Source organism: Columba livia, chromosome 9, assembly GCF_036013475.1.
Source record: "Columba livia isolate bColLiv1 breed racing homer chromosome 9, bColLiv1.pat.W.v2, whole genome shotgun sequence".
In the NCBI taxonomy this organism is placed as follows: Eukaryota; Metazoa; Chordata; class Aves; order Columbiformes; family Columbidae; genus Columba; species Columba livia.
Window position 1 is genome coordinate 14,224,127 of NC_088610.1, and position 19,505 is coordinate 14,243,631.

At 40.9% G+C, this 19,505-nt stretch overlaps 1 long non-coding RNA gene across 2 annotated transcripts in view; it reads right to left on the bottom strand.

The window, feature by feature from the left end:
• Nucleotides 1–2,674: 2,674 nt before the first annotated feature.
• The window catches only part of LOC110361147 (uncharacterized), a 66,264-nt gene continuing 49,433 nt past the window's right edge, over nt 2,675–19,505 (bottom strand). The window contains exons 3-6 of one of the 2 annotated variants that reach the window (XR_002417541.2): nt 18,593–18,752; nt 12,685–12,797; nt 8,909–9,046; nt 2,675–5,576 (exon numbers count right to left, since the gene is read on the bottom strand). This is a non-coding gene — a long non-coding RNA (uncharacterized LOC110361147). Of the gene's footprint in view, nt 5,911–8,908; nt 9,047–12,684; nt 12,798–18,592; nt 18,753–19,505 lie in introns of both variants that reach the window. The other variant, XR_010474690.1, reaches the window with a different exon arrangement.

The following is a 19,505-nucleotide window of genomic DNA, read 5'->3' on the forward strand; positions in this document are numbered from 1 at the left end:
GATGCTTAGTGAGAAAAACGCTGTCTGCAACCACCTGTTGGCTGATGGTCCCTTTTGTGAACATTCAGCTCTTTGAGGACAGGGCCCTATTTCTCTGTCTCTATAGGTCTGAGCACATTCTGTTCTGGTGGAAGTGTGGAGCTTACACACACTACCCAAAACAAGTGAATTTTTGGAAACATTTCAACAGCTGCAGTAATAAACAGGCAAGCAAACAGATCCCCACCAGCTTAACCCTGAGCCTTGATTTTGCCCAGAGTATAATATAAGCAGGTAGTTTGCACACTGCTGGGATTTTTAAAGGAAATAGATGTGGTGCAATAGATAACAAACTGCTTTTTTTAACTTGCTCTTTGCTTCCTGTTGTGTGTCCCTACTCTCATATTGTAGACATCCAAAACATCAAAACGCTATTTCATTTTATTTTTCAGAGTTCACTTACTTACATTTGAAGGCTTTTGTTACAAAGAACAAAGCACATATGTCTAACAGTTTGACCCTTCCTCCATCCTTCCCAAGGGTCTTCAATTAAACTTTCATTTAAGTAGTCATTTGGTATGTGGGATACTATGCTAAAATACTTCTAATTGCTGGATTTTGTGAGGCCCACAGATGCTCTATCTGCAGCACCCAGTAACACTCCTGACCGCGTTGGAAAGAGTTTGTTAATGCTGGGTATTCTTGGGAAGACTGATTATTTTGATAGAAGAAATGAATACAGATAAAAGATTCTTTTTAGGGTAAGGTACTGACTGCAAATGATAACTGGAGTGTGTTTTATGTTTCTAACCATTTCTTGCCCATCAGTTTGTTTCTGCTAAGGGAATACATCAAAATACTGGCTTCCTGTGAATAAGGTGCTTATTCATGACTTAGGACCTTGTAAATTCCATATGTGATTGTGTTAAAATGTCCTTATGTTTCCCATGCTCACACTAGATTTTCATGTGTGCCAGCATGTTCTCCCTGTTTCTCCTCCCGTGTCACTATGCATGCACAGAAATGGAAAATTTGGCCTCCTGACTGGATTTGTGCAACAAATTCTGGAAAAAATGGCTAACTGATATGAAAAGAATGAAAGGGTCAGAAAGTCCCCTGTTCCCACCTATACCACCTCTTGTCCCCTTGTCTTTGTTATTCTTTTCCCACATTTTGGATGAAACAATAGTCACATTTATTCCTCAGTGACTCTGGAGTGGTTTCCCCTCTCTCACACCCCCAATTGTGTTGTTTTTCTTCCTCTTCTCATTCATTTCCTTGAAAGCTTTCATGCCAGAGGAAGTCCATCCACTAGTCTGTGGCTGCAATCCAGATTCCTTCGGAGGAAACTAAGCCTAAAGCACCAAGCACCTCCAGCACCAAAGCAGTACTTGAGTCACAACCAGAATGCAGGCTGCACCATCAGCCAGTCTGGCAGTGCACAGCTAATGCATTCCTTTCAGAATGTTTTACATCACGTGTGCAGTGGAGACATTCAACCCAGAGGTCCAAACTCTCATTAAAAATAAATCCTGTGAACCACATGAAATGGAATTGTGAGGAGCCTAAGCCTAAGTTTACAAGATCTATTTCTATCACACTGGATTGCAGCCTAATGTATTAAATGTGATGTCTGCTGAATCTGCAGCCTCCCTTTCAGTTGGATCACTAAGAATCTCTGACCTCTGTGAGACTATTTTCACAAAGTATATAGAAATTTGAGACTTCTCCCTACAGGTTCACAGTTTCTGGATGGACAGAAAGACTAATATTTCGTACAAGCTGCATTTCCACAGAAATCTAACTAAAACTTATGGCACTCATGTTGAAAGATAAATCCATGTCTGCACAGTGATATCTGTAACAATTCTCCATAATTATGCCAAAATATTTTTGCATTAAGGCATTGTGGCTGTCATATCGTATGTTTCCACCAAATGTGCACTCTTGGACTAAGCTGAAACTCTGAATTTGGAATTTCCTAAACTTTTGGTCATCATTTGAATCTCGTATGTGCATTTCATGAAGGGCCTAATCAAAACTCAATCAATTCCCACCTCACCAACTCTAGAAAGGGATTTAAATCCAGTACCAGATTTGGATCTGAATGTCGTGCCTGGGGGCTCATTTCTGTTATCAATTAGTAGTTGCTCTTGTGATGTATCAAAAGGCAGTAGCATATAGGCTGTTGTTTAGAGATGTACATAATGTAGCTCTACATTTCATTGGGAAACTAAACAAAACCTCTGGCCTTAGGGCTGCATGTTCAAATACTACAGTCCCATAGTGCATTACACCAGTCAACACTTCTTTTCAAATACCACCCGCATAACAATTAACCTCACTTCAACCTTGAGGTCTCTGATTAGTGATGGCCTATTGTTTAAGTTCCATTAACATAGCCCCTGTGTTGCCCTATTCTCACTCAAATGGACTAATCAAATCAGTCACCAAGGACTTAAGCTCGGAGTCCAACTTCTTTAGTAAGCAGTGATTTTCAATTTAAGTAGAATGGTGGATGTCATCAACATAGGCACAATTAGTATAGCTCTGACATGGAAAACATTCTTAATGATCCCGAATTTGTGAAATATCAAGGGCTGCAGCAACTTGTAATATGAGAATTTCTATGTATACTAGAAAAATTACAATATCAATAGAGTAGTCATTAATGCATTAGCTTGTACCAGACTAGTCTCCGAAAGGATTGGATTCCATTTAATTTCAAGAAACAAATGCTTTTTGAACCAGTAGAAACATGTTACAACATTTTTAAAATGTTATTTTTCACTACCCACACTACATTTATTATGTGAAAAGGAAAGCATTTTTTATTTTTCTAAATCTAGTTACAAAGTTTTTACTTGATGTTCCTGACATTCTTACTTGGATTGCACAACTATGTTTTCATTCACATTCATTTACACTCACTGTTCCAAACATTTCTAATTAAAAATGGTCCAGGATTATTACTCTGGATTATTTTTAACATTGTCTTCTATTTATGTCAAGGTAATGGATGATTAGAGCACAAACTTCTGAGTCAATAAAGTGGCAATGTCATAGAAAATACAAGTTGAACTTCACCAGCAGAATTCAGGGCCAAATCTTCAAAGGAGTAATATGCCTGTAATGGGAGTTATTGCCCGCTTATTGGCATAGGTACCCACTGTGCACAGGCAAGAAATTCTTTTATTTTCGTGCACATGCAGTTAATGCATGAGCAGTATGTGCATTTTCCAACCATTCAGATCTTGCTTCCCTTTGAATACACAGCAAAGTCAAAGTGGGAAGCTGCTGGCCATTGAACAAGACGTTGAGGACAACGAGGATTTTCAAAATGGAGCCTTTGTGGCAGATAAGAATTTCCTATGATTGTAACTGGTAATTCCTACCGAATGGAAAATAACCTTTTTTTTTTCTTTTTCTCTTGTCATCTTGTTTTCTTGCCAAACTGCATCAGCTGTCTCAGTCAAATACTTTCTCAGACTGTTGCAGAATCATGCTCGCTCATCTCCTCCGTACATGGTGAAGTTTCCAGATAATGTTCACACGTAGCTTTTCTTTTATGATCAACTAGAACACTGTGCACAGAATAAACATTGCCAGATGCATTAAATGTTTTATTTCTCTGCTTCACAGAATGAAATTTGGCAGAAATATTCCCTAATTTAAATCCAGCTTTTGTCTGCCTCATTGCTTTACACACCATGTAGTGAAAGAACTGGCTTCACGCTGCTCCCACACCACCAGTCCATCTGACTGACAATAGATCCAATCTGCATTACATGGGAGGCCATGTGAGCAGTCCATTCTGCTCCTCCATCTCCACCGACAGCTGGAACTGGACTTGGAGTAAATGCCAAGGGAATTTGCATGATAGTCCATTTGGAGCACATGTGCTATAAATTCACCATTGCCGCAAAATGGCAAGCCATAGGCCTTGTCTACACAGAAGTTACACAAATTTAAATTAAAATGAATTTAGTCTAAACCAGAATGAACTTCTGTGTGAACACTTGTAGCAGTTTAAAATCATTTCACTTCGGTTTATCTGGCAGGGGTGGCATTTCCCAACAGATGGTTAACCCAATGCAAGAGAAGTGAAGACATTATCAAGCAGTCTCCATCTCTAATTAAAGTTACTTTAAGCCCCACCTTTAGCCCCTTTGCTGACAGGTGCTCTGACAAATCAGCTGGAGCTATTCATTCATACCCATCATTCAGAATCGGGGCCCGATTCTCCAGCAGTCTTTCTCTTCTTGCTTGTGTTACCCACAGTCAATCATTGCCTCCTCTTTGGAGGACTCCAGAAGACTGGCATCACACATTGCCCAGTGTTGGGTCAGGTTTGATCCTTCCAGCTGCTCAATGAACCACTAGGGCAGTAGCTTCTGGAGAGGCAAGAGCTACACACATTCTTCAGCCATTGTTTGGCAAGTTACCCCTGGGCACTGACCCCCTGCCTGCAGTGCCTCCTGTTGCTCTTTTGTTCAAGAGGAAACTTGTCATTTAGAGGCTGATTATTAGTTTTCTTTTCTCTTTCCCCCCAAGTTCCCCTTTAACTGGATCATCACCAGTTTTAGAAGAGTTGCCCCTTTCTAAAGAAAACAAAACAGAATAAACAACCTCTTCCCAGTCCTGCCAGAGGTCTCTTCTTTTCACGGACATCCATTTTCTCCCCAACAAAATGAAAAGACAGGGAGAAAAAGACAGCTTCTTCCCTCTCCCCATAATGAAACAAAGAGCACAAACAAAATCAAAATTAGGCATTTAAGCTGATTTTCACCACTTAACTTTTGACATGTTTTTGCAAATTTCCTTCAAGTCTCCTCTGAAGATGTGGCCAATGAAACCCACTGTATCAAGTGGTGATTCTAAGCTTTTTTGCACAACTTGTGTGAAAGAGCTCATGTTTTGTTTGGAGTGGCAAATGCACCTTTCTATTAATCATGAAATTCAGAGCCTATGACAGAACAAAGTATCTGTCCCTTTGGGGAGAAATCAAGGGTGAAATTCATAATTTTTTCAGCTTTATGTAACTCTGAAAATATTTTGGGTCTGATACATCCAAACTCACTCTGCAAAAGGATCTCCAGGTGGGTGATTTATTAGAAGTTAAAGTCATTGCCCAAAAGTTCTGTTCTATTTTATGCCCACATAGCATCAGTTCAGCTTCATTGTCTTGCTTTGAGAAGTAATTGTTTTTCTCCCCAGAAATATATTTTTCTTCCAGTAAGTCTGCATCATATTCATCATCTGGAACATATTGGAAGCATTGCACTGGGCTGAGCTTGCAGCTGCTCACAATCATAACTGATGTGCTCAGAGCAGACCTGCAAAATACCCGGCAGGCAAGAGTGGGACTGGCTGCCCAGGCACCACTTCTCCTTTCCGTGGTTGCACCCACATTCCGGAGACTCCGCTGCTCGCCACTTCATTTCCAGGTGTAATTCAAAATGGCATTTTTGATCCACGAAGCCATCCATGATTTAAGCGGTTGTATTTCTTTGAGACTGCTTCTCGGTTTCAACATCATGTTTCACCCGGCAGCCAAGATTGGCTGCAGTTGCATGAGATGAATAGCAATGTTGACTCTGTAAAATACATAAGAGTTTGCAGAATGACAGGCCATTCTCAGTGGATATGCAGCGTAGGAGCAATAGAAAGATGGGGAGTGTCTCATTTCATAGAGAAGAAAGGAGAGAAGGGCTTCATTTGAAAAATTAATACCTTCATTTTTTTGTAAAAATGTCAAGAAATGGAACTACTCCCCTGCAAATATTCTGCAGTTTTGTAGAATTGCTAAGAATTGTGTATATGATTTGTGTCCATATTTGTACTGTGGTTACACCAGTAGTAATATATTTCCCTTAGCAGCTGCTAGGTGCTTTAATGGTCTTACTTAGATTTGGAGTCAATTCAGAAAATCTAGAAGAAAAAAAAATCACATATACATGTTACCACCATAGAAAATCATGTAAATGGAATGTTGACTGCTGGAAGCATGGAAGAAGAATCTCATTTAATAAAGGAATGAGTTTGTTACAACAAAAAGAAACCATACAGTATGTGCTAGGCTGCACATTTCTTCACCAAGAACTTTTCCCCAGGTCTGGAAGAAACCTTCTGCTCTGGTCTACGGCGATGTTGTGAGATGAGTGTATGCCTTCATGGCTTTGCGATTGTCCAGCTTCTCCTAGTATTTATCCCTGGTTTTACAGCCTGCCTGACTGAGGCAAGACACAGAAGTCATTACAGTACACTCAAGAGATTCCCACTTCTGTGTTACCCCCAGTGTCTCTTGCCTGCAGACATCACCTCTTTTGCTCTTTCCAGGCATCTTCTTGTGCCTTTTTCCCTTTCCCCCTTCCCACACATTCATCTTGAGGTCTCCCACCTTTCTTTACTGATGTGGCCATCAGACAAGGACCCTATTTAAACTAAGAGAAAACTGTTTTTCTTCAAATTGACAGAGCTAACCATGTTGAGCTTAATTTAACGGTCTGAGTTACTATGTATGCAATGTTGCCGCAGATCAAGCAGTATTCTACAGTTTCCCTAAAAGTGGAACATCTTCATCATTCCGTTTTCTTAACACAAAAGCAAATGTTTAACCCTCATGCCTGTGAGGAAAAGGTTGAGTAGAGGACTTAAGAGCATTTCAAAAACAGAAGAGAAATGGAAAATTAGTAGAATTCTCTATTTTTTTTTTTTTTAACAAAAACTCTTTACAGCAAAATTTTATACTTGACATGATGGCACAAGCTGCTGTATGACTTCTGTTTGGTTCATGTTTGGAACTGACCAAACTGCCCACAGTCTTGTGTAAGCTACGGCTGCACCTCCTATGGTGCTGTGTAATAACCTGTGCCTATTGGAATTGTTACAACTGTAGTGAGCCAGCTCAGTAAAGATAACTGAATTGAAGAAAACACCATTTTTCCTTGCTTAGGCAAAACTTGAGTAGAAAGAGGTAGCAAACCCTCAGCACTACATACAGCAAGAGGATAGGACACCTTCTGCTCCACCACTGCCAGCTTTTCTGAGCCTGGGGACCTGAGAGATGCCCCAGGCTCCTCAGCGACAGTTGCTAAGGAAACATTTTAGGGAGCCTTTTTCATAAATTCATAGTAATCTCCATTTCTCAAATGTCAAGGCTAATGACTCACCCTTTGATTGCAAATGGGATTTACTACCACAGAATTGCTGGCAGCCTTCAAAGCTAAATTGTATTTGTCAGCATTTGAAGACTTTTAGTACGTTGGTTACTACTGCTCCCCTTGAGTGAGCAGAAAATGTAGATACATGAATATCTGTCAGAATTCCCTTGGAAATATTTCAATCCTTTCCTAAGTTTCCACATAGGAAACAAGACAGGGATTGGTGTCTGCAGGGCTCCTGCAGCAGGGAATCCTTGCAGTGGGGCCGGCTCGTTCAGGGTTTCTGGCCAAAGGTGCCACCAGTCACTCCTAGAGGCCACAAATCCTGGCAGCAGGGAAGCCAGGACCAGCCTAAAGCTGTCTCTGGGGACAAGAAGGGGAGGCATACACCCTGCCTTTTCCTCCAGAGGTCAGTTCAGCTTGAAGGCAGCTGGATATGGCCATGAATTTTGTGCAAGTCACACATGAATCATTGTCCCCGCTTTTCTTCTGATTAATCACTATGCAAGTCTAATAAAGCAGTTTTACCCCACACACATTTGGGATATCACCTGGAACCAGACCAAGAACCTGATACTCCATTACTTTGTGTCTTCACAATCCCTTTTCTGCCAAGTGCCAAGTTTGCAAATGCACCATGATACTTCCTTCTTCAAAGTGCTTGACGAGGTATCAACAAACCCAGACTTCAAGGATCATATCTATTGCTTTGAAGGCAATACATATTTAGAACAAGATTCTCTCTCAAGTAATACAGACCTCATTGCAGATGGATCTGTTTCCAAGTTAAAAGCTTATAGGCCAGAATATGATTTAGAGAGTGGATACTCCAACACCTAGTGCTTTAAAAATACATAAAAGGGCCTCAAAGTGATACAGACCTAATATCGAAATTTCTGCAAATGATTTTTTGTAAACACTTCATATTTACATAAATGTATGTTATAAATCCATTTGAACATTGGTTCATACTGTATTTAATAAAATTCTGTTTAGTATAAAAGTTAAAAACATGATCTACTTTAAATGGATTTATATTATAAATCACTGTGACTCATGGAAATCCCTTCTCCCTGGAATTGCCAGTCACTGGTGTGTCCAGGATATCACTGATGATACAAAAAACTTTGATGTCCATAGCATTGCATTGTTAGGTGATTTGTTCCACGAGACAAAAGCAGTATGTACCCATTCAGGAGTATGTACTTTAAAAATGCCTGAAGAGGCACACTTGTACATTTTTTTGAAGTGTTTCCTGGTCACTTTGAACACTACTGTCAAAAACAGGCAGATGGAAAAAACACTCATCCAACTTTTGCTTTCTCTGTCTAGGGAAATTGTATCCCTCAACTATAATTTGAACCAGTCTGCCTAGAGACAGACAATTTCACTTTCCTGTTGTGTCTGGCTACAGGATTTCACAGTGTAGATTTGCTCATTTTTCAGCTAGTGTATTCAGCCAAATTGCCAGAATATACATGTGCTACCCCAGGCCCAGGTGCTCGGAGTGGCTTCACTTTAGAATTTTTTTTACCTAGAACAAAATAGAGGAATCTCTGCCTCTGAGATGCTAACACTGGTATTTCTAAAGCCTTTTTTTTTTCCCTCTCCATTGATTGTCTTCTAATTCTATACTGTCTCATAGAATTTTGGTTGTACTGATACTGTAAAATGTAGTATAAGTGCAGAGGTGCTTTTAGGCAGTTCCCCTCTTCCTTAGTTTCCAGCTGGCCCTATCTAAAATAACAGTAAAAAAATACACTTACCTCAGAAAATAAGTCTCCAAAACTTGACTGAAAGCATGTGGCCCCAAAATGTAGATGAAAAATGAACAAACATCTGCATTATCTTACTTTTTACCAAATGCTGAAATCAAAGTCCGGTCTAGGCAGTATTTCCCCTTTCTGTAACCGAAAAGTTTGCTTAGTTATTACACAATTTAGCAAAAACCTGGTAGCATATCATTTTAGTCACATTGAGTCTTCTTTTTCACCTAATGATTATTTACATCATCTTCTGACAAAAACGAACAAACAACCCAAAAAACCTAATCTGACTAGGAGTATCTGATGTCTTTTACTTTTAGATTCATTGATACCTCCTGCACCTATGTGCCTTATTTCATGTGAAGTAAACTGCCATGTGCACTGTACCATGTACCACAGTATGTCTGAAACATTCAGGCTGATCCTCACTTGTAAATACCGAGATGATACCTGCAGACTTGAAAACAACTACATAGTTGCATGGGGCCAGAGTACAGGTGATTGTGGTTTGACCTTTTAAAAGAACCGGGTTTTTTGTTCTATTAGAAAATGAAGGTACTGTCTCTGGGAAGTTATGACTAATTTTATTCCCATAAGTAGATCTGAAAACCTGAGGACTTCAAAGAATTCTGTAATTCAAACAAACTTATATTGTTTCCTGAAATGCAGTGGACCATTAGAAAATCATCTAGGTAGATTAACACTTTGCTGTCTTGCTTCTTAGAGCACTAATGTCTTGATCTACCAGCACAGTAGATGTTCCTAACGCTCCCTGTTCAGTTGAAGTAGAGAATTTCCTCTAATTTTGGCAAATGATATGCTGCGAGAAATGTGACTTAACTCACTGCATAGCCATAAATCTGCTTTGTAAATCTTGCAGTTTTGGGGAGGCTTATTGCTAAAAGTTTTGCTTCAGAAGCACATTTAAGGGGTTTAGATTTAATACGGTTAAAAACCATCTGAGCATTTTGAGACTACAAAGAAATAATGTATCTGTAGTGTCCCTTGCGATAGATTAGAGATAGGACTTGGTTGCAGTAATGAATATAAATGGGATTCTTTATTAAAGCCACTGGACACAGGCAGGACTGTAACTCGCTGCTCTCCAGCTCCCAGGCTGACTGCACACAACCTCGGCTTTCTAATAGCACCAGGCAGGTCTGCCCTGAATCCTGGCTTAGATTCAGCAGGCGTGGAAGGGATTGCCAACCACTGAGAAACCTAGCTGCTCAGCAGTGGGAACAAGTTCCTGAGCATCACCTGCCGATCACTTTGCACAATCCCTACATTTGCATGCACGTGAATTAAACAATGCAAAGGCTGGAGATTCTGCAACTGGGAGTAGAAATATCCTCTGAACAAAAATCTTTCTGTTCCTTGCAAGTTTGAGGATAAAAAGAAAGCTGGGACTTTGAAGCCTAGATATTTAACTTTTTTAATGTCATTTTAATCACAAAACTAACTTGAACAATATATGTAAATATACAGCGGAGAGAGGCAGTCACTTCTCCTTATGCCATAGCCAGTGTTACAGTCTTACTCCAGGTGTTTGGGTTTTTTTTTTTCATGGAGGCTACACAGGGGAGTTAATGAATGTTTATCATCTTTGCACTGAGTCCAGAGCAGACTCAAAGCACAAGCAATGTAGGTAATGTCAGATCACCTGCTCTGCTTAGGCCAGGGGAGAAAATACCTGGCTCCTGAACCCTGAAAAGCCCACTCCTAGAGATGCAACCGTTTGCTCTTCCTCTTGCTGCCAGACCAAGGGGGATCAAGGACTGGTAGCCCACTGCCCAAGAGGCAGAAGGAGCAGGAATGACACCCCCTCACAACCTGCTTGCGTTCATCCTCCCAAACCAGGGTGCGCAAGGGCGTGTGCAGGGGCTGCAACATAGAGCGAGGACAACCCACGATAGAGGGGGTAGTGGAGGAGGACATTGGTCAGGTCAGGAAATCGATTGGCTGAAGGTAGGTGGCCCAGGCTAGGTGGGGGAGAGTCTCTGCCCCCTCCTCAAACCTCATCGACTCCTCCTGACCTTCCTGGCCCTTTTGACAGCCCCTAATCTGCTGCAAAGCTGCCTTCTGTCTGTGCCCACCTGTCCCAGCCCCATGCACCCACCCTGGGACACAGGTCACGGGTGCTCCTGCTTTGGGTGCTCCTGCTTCAGTTTGGCACATGCAGCCTACAACACCCACACCTTCAGGAGCCTGGCCACTGTTGAGACATTACTCTTGGAGGTGTGAATGCCTTTTGAAACAGTTCATGATGCTATTATCAGATCCTACCATTAAGGATGCTTTTAACCAAGGTGCAGCAAACAAATTGGCTTTTCCTCATTTTCTGAGGAGCGAGGGAGAACTCTTTCCCTGCTCTCACTCACAAATTCAGATGAGCCATCTGGGGCCTGGCTTGAGGAGTATCTGCCTGAAATTCCAAGATCCCTGCACAGAAAATAGAATGCTAAAATCAAACATGTTCAGGTCAGCTTCAGAAACTTTTCCAAAAAGGGCTGTGGCAGATTTTTAGGCTGTGGTACAACTTCTCTCAAATGGATTATGCCCTCCCTTGTGCACACACAGACAAACACAACCACACACCTTCCTGGGACAAACCTCCAGAGCATCACATAGCACAGGACTTATCCGAATAAACAGGAGAGTGCAGTGTAGGTGTGGGGATCTCAGAATATCAAGAGGTGAAAGGGTTATACTGCTGTCTGATTTGAAGAGCTAAATTGAGGAAAGCCTATGATCACATCAGTGGGCCACATGTACCAAGTGAGTGTTGCACATGGTGATATATTAAACATGTGTGGTTCTTATTTCCTATGTTAAAGGAATACATTTTGCAAGCATCAGGGTGTGTTGTTATTTCAAATGCATGGTAAATATGGATTAAGTGTGCTTCAAGATTCCCGTGGTCTGGTGACTACGAATACCTACAGCATTCCACTTTGATTTTAAAGCTTCCCCTTACCTTTAAAATGTTTTCCTTGCAACACTGGTGTGGGACCTGGGTTCATTTTAAAGGCTTATGGAAATGACCAGGGCAACAGGAACAATAACAGTACCCTTTTAGGAAAGTACAGGAAATCTTTTCAACCAGATGTACTGCAGCACTGGGGCCACCATGAAAGTCTCACAGTTAAAGAAAACTCACAGCAGCTTCTACGCAAAAGCCAAAGGGGATCATCACATCTTCTAACACTTCGTCTTGCATTAGAAATAATTCTTGCTCAAGGAAGAAAAAAGAGCCAATAAAATGTTCAATCTTCGTTCCTTTATTGGCTTTTTGTTGCCTTATGTTACTAATAAGAATTTACAACCTTATTTACAGTGTAAGGCTTTAGCATGGACTATACCTGTATATAATTTGAATTTTAAAAATCCTTGAGGCACCATGAATTTAACAAAATCCTTTCAGAATTAATAGTGTTTTGTCTAGGGTCAGATATTTTTTTTAAAAAAAAAAAGCTTTCTAAACTGGACCTTCATGTTTTTGTGTGAGAGGAAGTAGGATCTCCTGGGTGCCTTATGACTGAGGGATTTGGATATGAAAACGTGGGATTTGCATGTAGCAAGCATTGCTCATGACAGTGTGCAGGTGCAGAGCGAAGGGTCAACTTCAGCTTGCAGCCACTTTGAAACAGACTTCCTGATTTGCAGGATCTGTGAATACACTTTTAAGCTTTTAAATGTCAATTTGATGGGCAAGGGAGTGTAGGGATGCTTTGAGGGGTTAATATTGCAAAATAGTGACATAATCACTTTCTTACTTATCTGACAGAGGTGAAGACTATGGTCTTTGAAGTAGTGAGTGAGCACTGTGTAAGATATTCAGAAGCCTTTTCTTCCCTCTATGGTGTTGACGATTGATACGGTTATCCTTCTGGAAAAAAAAAAAAAAAATAACCACCACACAAGAAGCCAAAACCTGAGGCTCCTAAATTAGAGAATACACATTAAAATGTTGGCCAGAGGCTTCTGATTTGTATATTCCCACTCCCCCTCCCTCTATCCCCTCCAATACTAGTGCTGTATTGAGTTGGAAATATATAAATGTTACATGTAAGATGCAGCCTTACTGTTGCATCTTTATTCAACATCAACTTCCAGATGGGAACTATTTTTCATGGTTCATAAAGCCAAATCCAGCTGCTACATTTGGACCTACATAAGGAATCCACATTTTATTGCCTTAGCAGTGCATATAAAACAATTGCTGTTGTTTCTTTAGTACTGGTGCACCTCACATTTCTCAATACATTTTAGATATTTAAATTTTTAAAACTGTATTTTATAGTTGCTCATTTAGCTGTGCACCGTAACGAGATCCTGCTTTTACAACATTTTCCAGATATCTAACATAACTGAAAGAAAAATGATCTTGGACAAATGGTATTCAATATAGCAGCCATATATTCAGTTACTTACTAAGAGTGTTCAGACAATTTCCTATGTAAACCACAATGATATTAAATACTTCTGGAATCTCAGCTTTATTAAGAGACAGGAAGTGCAAACTCAGGAGCCTTTCCCCTCCCCCTCAGTTAATCTGACTCTTTGATAGTCATGTGTTAGGAATAACCATGGAGTTTCTCCTAACAAAAAATATTCCCACAGCTAAGAGAAAATTAACCCTTGTGAAACCTCAAAAGAAAGTGGAGTCCATGTGTTCACAGAGAGAGAAAAAAATAATCACTAGGAGGAAGTTTATACCAGCAGCAGGTCTACACAACGCTGCCAGCTATTATATGCAGGCATAATTCATTTGCATTTTAGATGGTATTGTCAAAGCAACTACAGCATATCCATTGTGGAGGAGAATTATCCAGCCTGGCAAAATTAGCCATCTTTGTGCCTCTCTCACTCGCCATAGAGAGGAAGCACTCTGCAGTCGCTCAGCCATGTGTGCTGGGGATTTTTCTCCTCTGCTCTCAACTAGCAGATGTCAGGCTGTTCGCTAGAAAGCAAACAAATCCCCACAAAAAAAGCGCCGAGGTGGGACAGAGAGAGTTAATACACGAGTATGACAGGGAAGCAAGTTTGCTGTGAATTGGGAAGCACAAACTATAGTAATCCCCACCCTGCTGAGTGGCTTCCCCAGAGGTCTGATACAGTGCCAAAGCCTCTTACGCATACTGAGACAAAGCTTATTTCAAGCCGAATTCAGCTCCTGAAGCCACCATACTGCTTCCTGACAGCCTCCAATTGCACTGCCTCTGTATTTGTGTTTCCTGCTGTTTATATTTACTTGTTCCCAGAGCCACAACAGCTACAAAAACAAATAGTTGCTATTTGCAGGGCTCTGTATCAACGCAGGTAAAGTGCTTCGTGTCCCTTTTAGTTTTACAAAGATTGTGCAAATAGGCTTTTAATACCTCAGAGAGATTAATTTGGTAATTATAAACCAGTTTAGGAACACATGCTAAACAACTGGTCATATAATCAGCATCCTTGTTTCAGAGTATTAGTGTGGCTGAGGCAAAAGGTTTTTAAACTATAAGGGCTCCACAAACACTCCCTGGATTATATCGCTATTATTTCTCCATTCCTCTGAGACACAAGCTTGAAATATTACTTTTTTGTTTGTCAGGTCCCTGTGGATGCTCTCTGAATCTGTGTTCCTGTCTCTTTGGCCTCTGTACAGCTATTGTGACAGTGTCTGATTTGGGTAATGGAGATCTTTTTTGATATACTTATTTAAAGGATCAGCTTAAGGAAGCCTAAGAGGCATCAATTCTCTTAATTAACTGCAGAGAAATGATTAATGCTATAAATATGGAATTGATCAGGAAAAATTATAGTACATAGGATTTAATATGCGTTGTTCGACCAATATTTAAGACATTAAATATGATAAATCTGGTCCTGGGTAAAGTGTTCCTAACTACCGAAGTGATTTATGCACCCCAGAAATTCCCCCCACAAGACACCAGGGCTGTTAGGCTTCTAACTAGAGCTGGGCAGTGCTTTTCAGGTAGAAAAAGTTGCTTTTTCAGAATAAAAAACTCCTTGAAGAACGAGTGCGCTTCAGCAGTGCTGCACTTTTTAAACCAAACAGAGCAGAAAACTTTCAAAGCATTTTATTCAGGCCTTGTCTGAAAGGAAGATTTTAAATTCAAAACAGTTCGGTTTAAAATTCACATTGCTTCATGCACATTGATGTCATCTTAAATAATGCAGAAGTTTCATTTCTTGGGAAATTTTAAAAAATACAAATTATTTTGATGCAGGCCAGAAGATGGGCCTCCAAGACTTTCCTTTCAGAAGCAGCCATGCCAAATGTTCACCTCTGTTACAAAAGAAGCAAAAAGCAAAAAAAAAAAAGTAGCAGGCAGGGGGCAATTAAGTCTGTTGCCATCCTACCAATTCTCCTCTCTTGAAAACTGAAGTCTAACAGCAGTGTGGTCCAAAAAACCCCCAGAACCTCAGGCATGCTGCCAATACTGCCTTTGCACCTCTTAGAGTATCTTTCTACTTTTTATTTCTCAGCTGTCCATGGGAATGGAGCATGAGTATACGTGGAGAGCAGCTAACTGTGCACCCAGCTTCTGTGATTCCCACTAGTCACCTAAAAGCACATCTGAAGAGCTTCATGGTGTGACAGGAAGAGGTGGCTGCCCTTCCTGATGTAGTGCAGTCATTTTGTTTGCATTTTCTGTGCTGGCTGGCATCGTCCACAGGGCAGTGAGAGATGGGGAGGAGGACAGGTGGGGGGAGGGGACGAGCCAGCGTGCCAGGGCAGAGACGTAGATTAAGGACTGGTAGAAGTTATTGGAGTTGTCCCAACATCCTTCAATGTCTATCACACCATGGATTGAATTAAAAGCTGAGGCAACAAATTCAGTGACACAGTAATGCCACTGACATTCGCACACATCTAGAATCCAGTACTTTTAGAGCTCAAGCATGCAGCATCAGAAAAGACAGTAGGTTGGGGTTTTTTTTCTTTTTATAATAGCCAGCCTCACAAATCTTCCCCTCCCTCTCCCTTCCTCCAGTCCCTGAGGATGAGAGTTACGGAAATAACATCTCCTGAGATCATTTCCCAAGAACTTTGTGCCTCAGTCCACAAGAAATGCAGTGCCAGATCCACCCACATCCAATGAGCGAGACATCCTGGAACACAGCTTTTGCAGGGGACATTGGAGAGGCAGAAATGTCACTGCATTCATGTACAGAGTGTGGATCCACACACACAGGGCAAACCTCCATCCCCAGGGAAGCTGCCTGAACCCTGCCTGATCTCAGGTCCACATTTGCTTTTCCCTCAGGATTACTCACCACCTAACAAGGGATGGGAATATCTGTCAGAGATCAGCCTCCCTTGGACATCCACATGTAGTTCTGTGGCTCTCAGAGACCTCCAGGACCTGCTCACCCACCACTGCAGCTTCAGCACAGGCAGAGCATGCACAGGAGCCAGCACGAAAGACCAACTCTTGGCTGCTTCTGTAATGGAGACACACTGGCTGGGCCTCTGCCTCTGTCTGAGGCTTCTACCCACACACAGTACACACAGGTAGAAGGGACCACAGTGGTGACCAGTAGCTTCAGAGACACTGACACCTCCCACTAATGGGTGTGAAGTGAAAATAAGGAAATCTGAGAAATTTTCCAGTCTCAGTCTGTAATGTGATAGATTTCCCAAGAGTTTGGGGGAGGCACAGGTGTTGGCTTGTGGCACGAGCCACAGATGGCTTTGAAGGTGAAAAAAAGAAGTGGCTGAGCACACAAGGGAAACTACAAACTATCGGCTCACCTCAGCTCCTAGCTGGGACAGATGATGATTGTAAATGGGGGTGTGTTAGAGTGCACCACAAGCTAGACATTGCAGAGGGGGCAGCTGTATCATTAGACACCCAAAATCCATCTAAACTCCACACTTAAGTGGTCTGAATACAGGCACTTAAGACGGCAAGACTACCTTCAGAAAACTACAGACCTGAGGCTCCTGGGGCTCACCAACATCTCAGCAGCCAACACACTCTGGGCAGAGAGACCTCCATTAGGGACTGCTCTCCATCAGCGTCCCTGTCTCTGTGACCCCCACACCATGGGAGAGGGGACAAGCAATGGCAGCAGAGTGCCACTGCAGCAGTGGTACGATGCATTTCAGTGGCCCCTGAAATCGAGGTGCTCAAGATTTGATTTTTCCATTGGATCCTCAGGCTTGTTATAATTTCAGGGATGAGACCAATTTAATTTTTATAGAGATGTGTAATCCGCCATTTCAACACGCTAATTGAAATAGGCTGACATGCAGCTATGTGTCCTACGAGTCTTCCAAAGCACATATCTTGGCACTTTCCACTAGAGGCTAAATGACATGACTAGAAACCGTACCAGAGCCTCTGTGTTTACAGGGCTCTGCTTCTGCGTTATTATTTTGATTGCTGGCTTCACCAACAAACATCCAAGCAGCAGAATCTGCTTGGAGAAAATCATAAAAAGCAGAGCTGAAAAATATTTTAAGATGTCAAAAATCAACTGTATCTATGATATTTTTTACAGCTGTTTATTTAAGTAGTTCTTAAAGTTCTTCAGCAGTGTAAATGCACACATTTTCCCAATGCAATCTCATCTGTTCTCTATTATGACTTTTGTAAGAGCTAACCTAATTTTTTCTTGGAGTAATTTAAGTCTCTATTTTCTTACCAATTCAGAGAAAAAGTGTTAAACATTAATTTCTTTCCTCTCTGCAACTTCTTACATGTTTGAAGACTGTTGTGCTCCCCTTTGTACACTGTACACATCTCTCATCCATCAAATTTCCCTGTCAACTGTTCTGATCATGATTCTCTCCTTTGTTCCATGCCCTTTTTGGAAAGTAATGCCCAAAGCTTGCTTATGCTGACCAAGCTAGAAGGACACATACGCCTGTCTTTAAAAAAAAAGTCTCAGCAATACACCCTTTTGTTGAAGGCTTGAGTACATGTTGAATACATCATAACTTCTCTATTACTTCATTTAGAATCAAATATTTTGCTCTCCATTCTGCATTTCTGTAATTGACTTTTCCTCTGTATATACAGCAGTTACCTTTTCCGCTCTCCCCAATGAACAAAACTTTTTCCAATTATTTTTCCAATACAATTTACGGTTGCACCCTCCAGCGTACCCACAGCTTTCCCAGGCTCACATTCTTTGTGGATGTGATGAGCGCAATCGGTTCTTGCACTCAGGATAGTGCTAACACCGATCAGTGAGATCAGATGGCAGCACAGGATCCTGCTCGGCCCAGATTTCCTTTTGAACTCATTGATAACCGATCTCCCAGTATGATTTTCCAACCGGGAAAACACCCGTCTTATGGCAGGTTTCATTAAGACTATGTTTCCTTAGTTTTGCTTATGAGCTTATCAAAAGAGTTATCAAGGGAGGAAGAGGTTAAACAGGATCTGAGCTATTCATAATTTTTCCTATAAAGCATTTAATGAGTCTTGATGAGTGATGTGTGAATAGTGAAACAGTTTCAAAAATCTTACTTAAAACTGACCACGTTACTTGAGCAGTACAGCTGCTAGGAATACCAAAGTGACTCCAAGTGACATGAAATTACAGTTTATACAGATCCTACAGAGCCTACTTCAGACATGAAAACAGGTGAAGTAAGGCAGAGATGTCATCTGTCTAAAAGAGGGAGGGACAGAAAACTAGAGATCATACAGCAGGACTTACTGACACGCAGAACTTGCATGGTTCCTTTCAGCTTTTCTCTTATGAATCTTGCAAACTCTAACTTTGCTCCTCAAGATGTGAACTTGTCATGGAAACTGTGACATGAATCTTCATGTAGCTTCCAACACCACATTCCTCTTTCAGAGAAACCCATGGCAGACTGAAATACAAGATGGAGTTATTCATAACCTTGAAGATATTTTTACAGAGACTTTGCATTTGATTGGAGCTTCACAACACAACTACCAAAAGCATGGGTAGATTCATAGTCTTTGCTTAACTTTGAGGTATATATATTTTTAAAAGGAAACTACCTGCCCATCTGTGTGGTTAACTATAAGAGAAGACAATGATTCCATTATGAAAATTATAAATTACACTTCCCCGAAAGCAAACATTTGACAAACCATCAAGCCTATGTTTAAAGACTAGAGTCACAGAGATATAAACTGAAATGTATACTTTTGGAAATAAATTAAAGTTTAGTAATTAATGTGAATTGTAAAATCTTGTCTTACTCAATGAGAGCAATTACCATTAAAAATTTTGATTGGTCATATATAAAATTCTAGCAATATTACAGGCCTTTAAAACTTCTATATGGTTGCCAGTTCAATTATGTTTTGAGCTGATATAGTCATTCATTTCACAAATTAAAAGAGTTTACAGGAGGAAAAACACAGAGGCATATTACAATAATTTCTTGTGTTGATCCACAGCCAACAAATTTCAGTACATTTTTCAATCTGCCACCTTCACAAAATTGAGATATGAGATCCCAGTTTCAACTATTGCCTTTCTAAGGAGCCAGCCATGAACTTCAGATACATATGTTAATTTGATTTCTGTGGGATCAGGCCACATGGTACTCCAGTTGAGGCTGAAAGCCATGCTAGGATAATTGCTTTGAGTC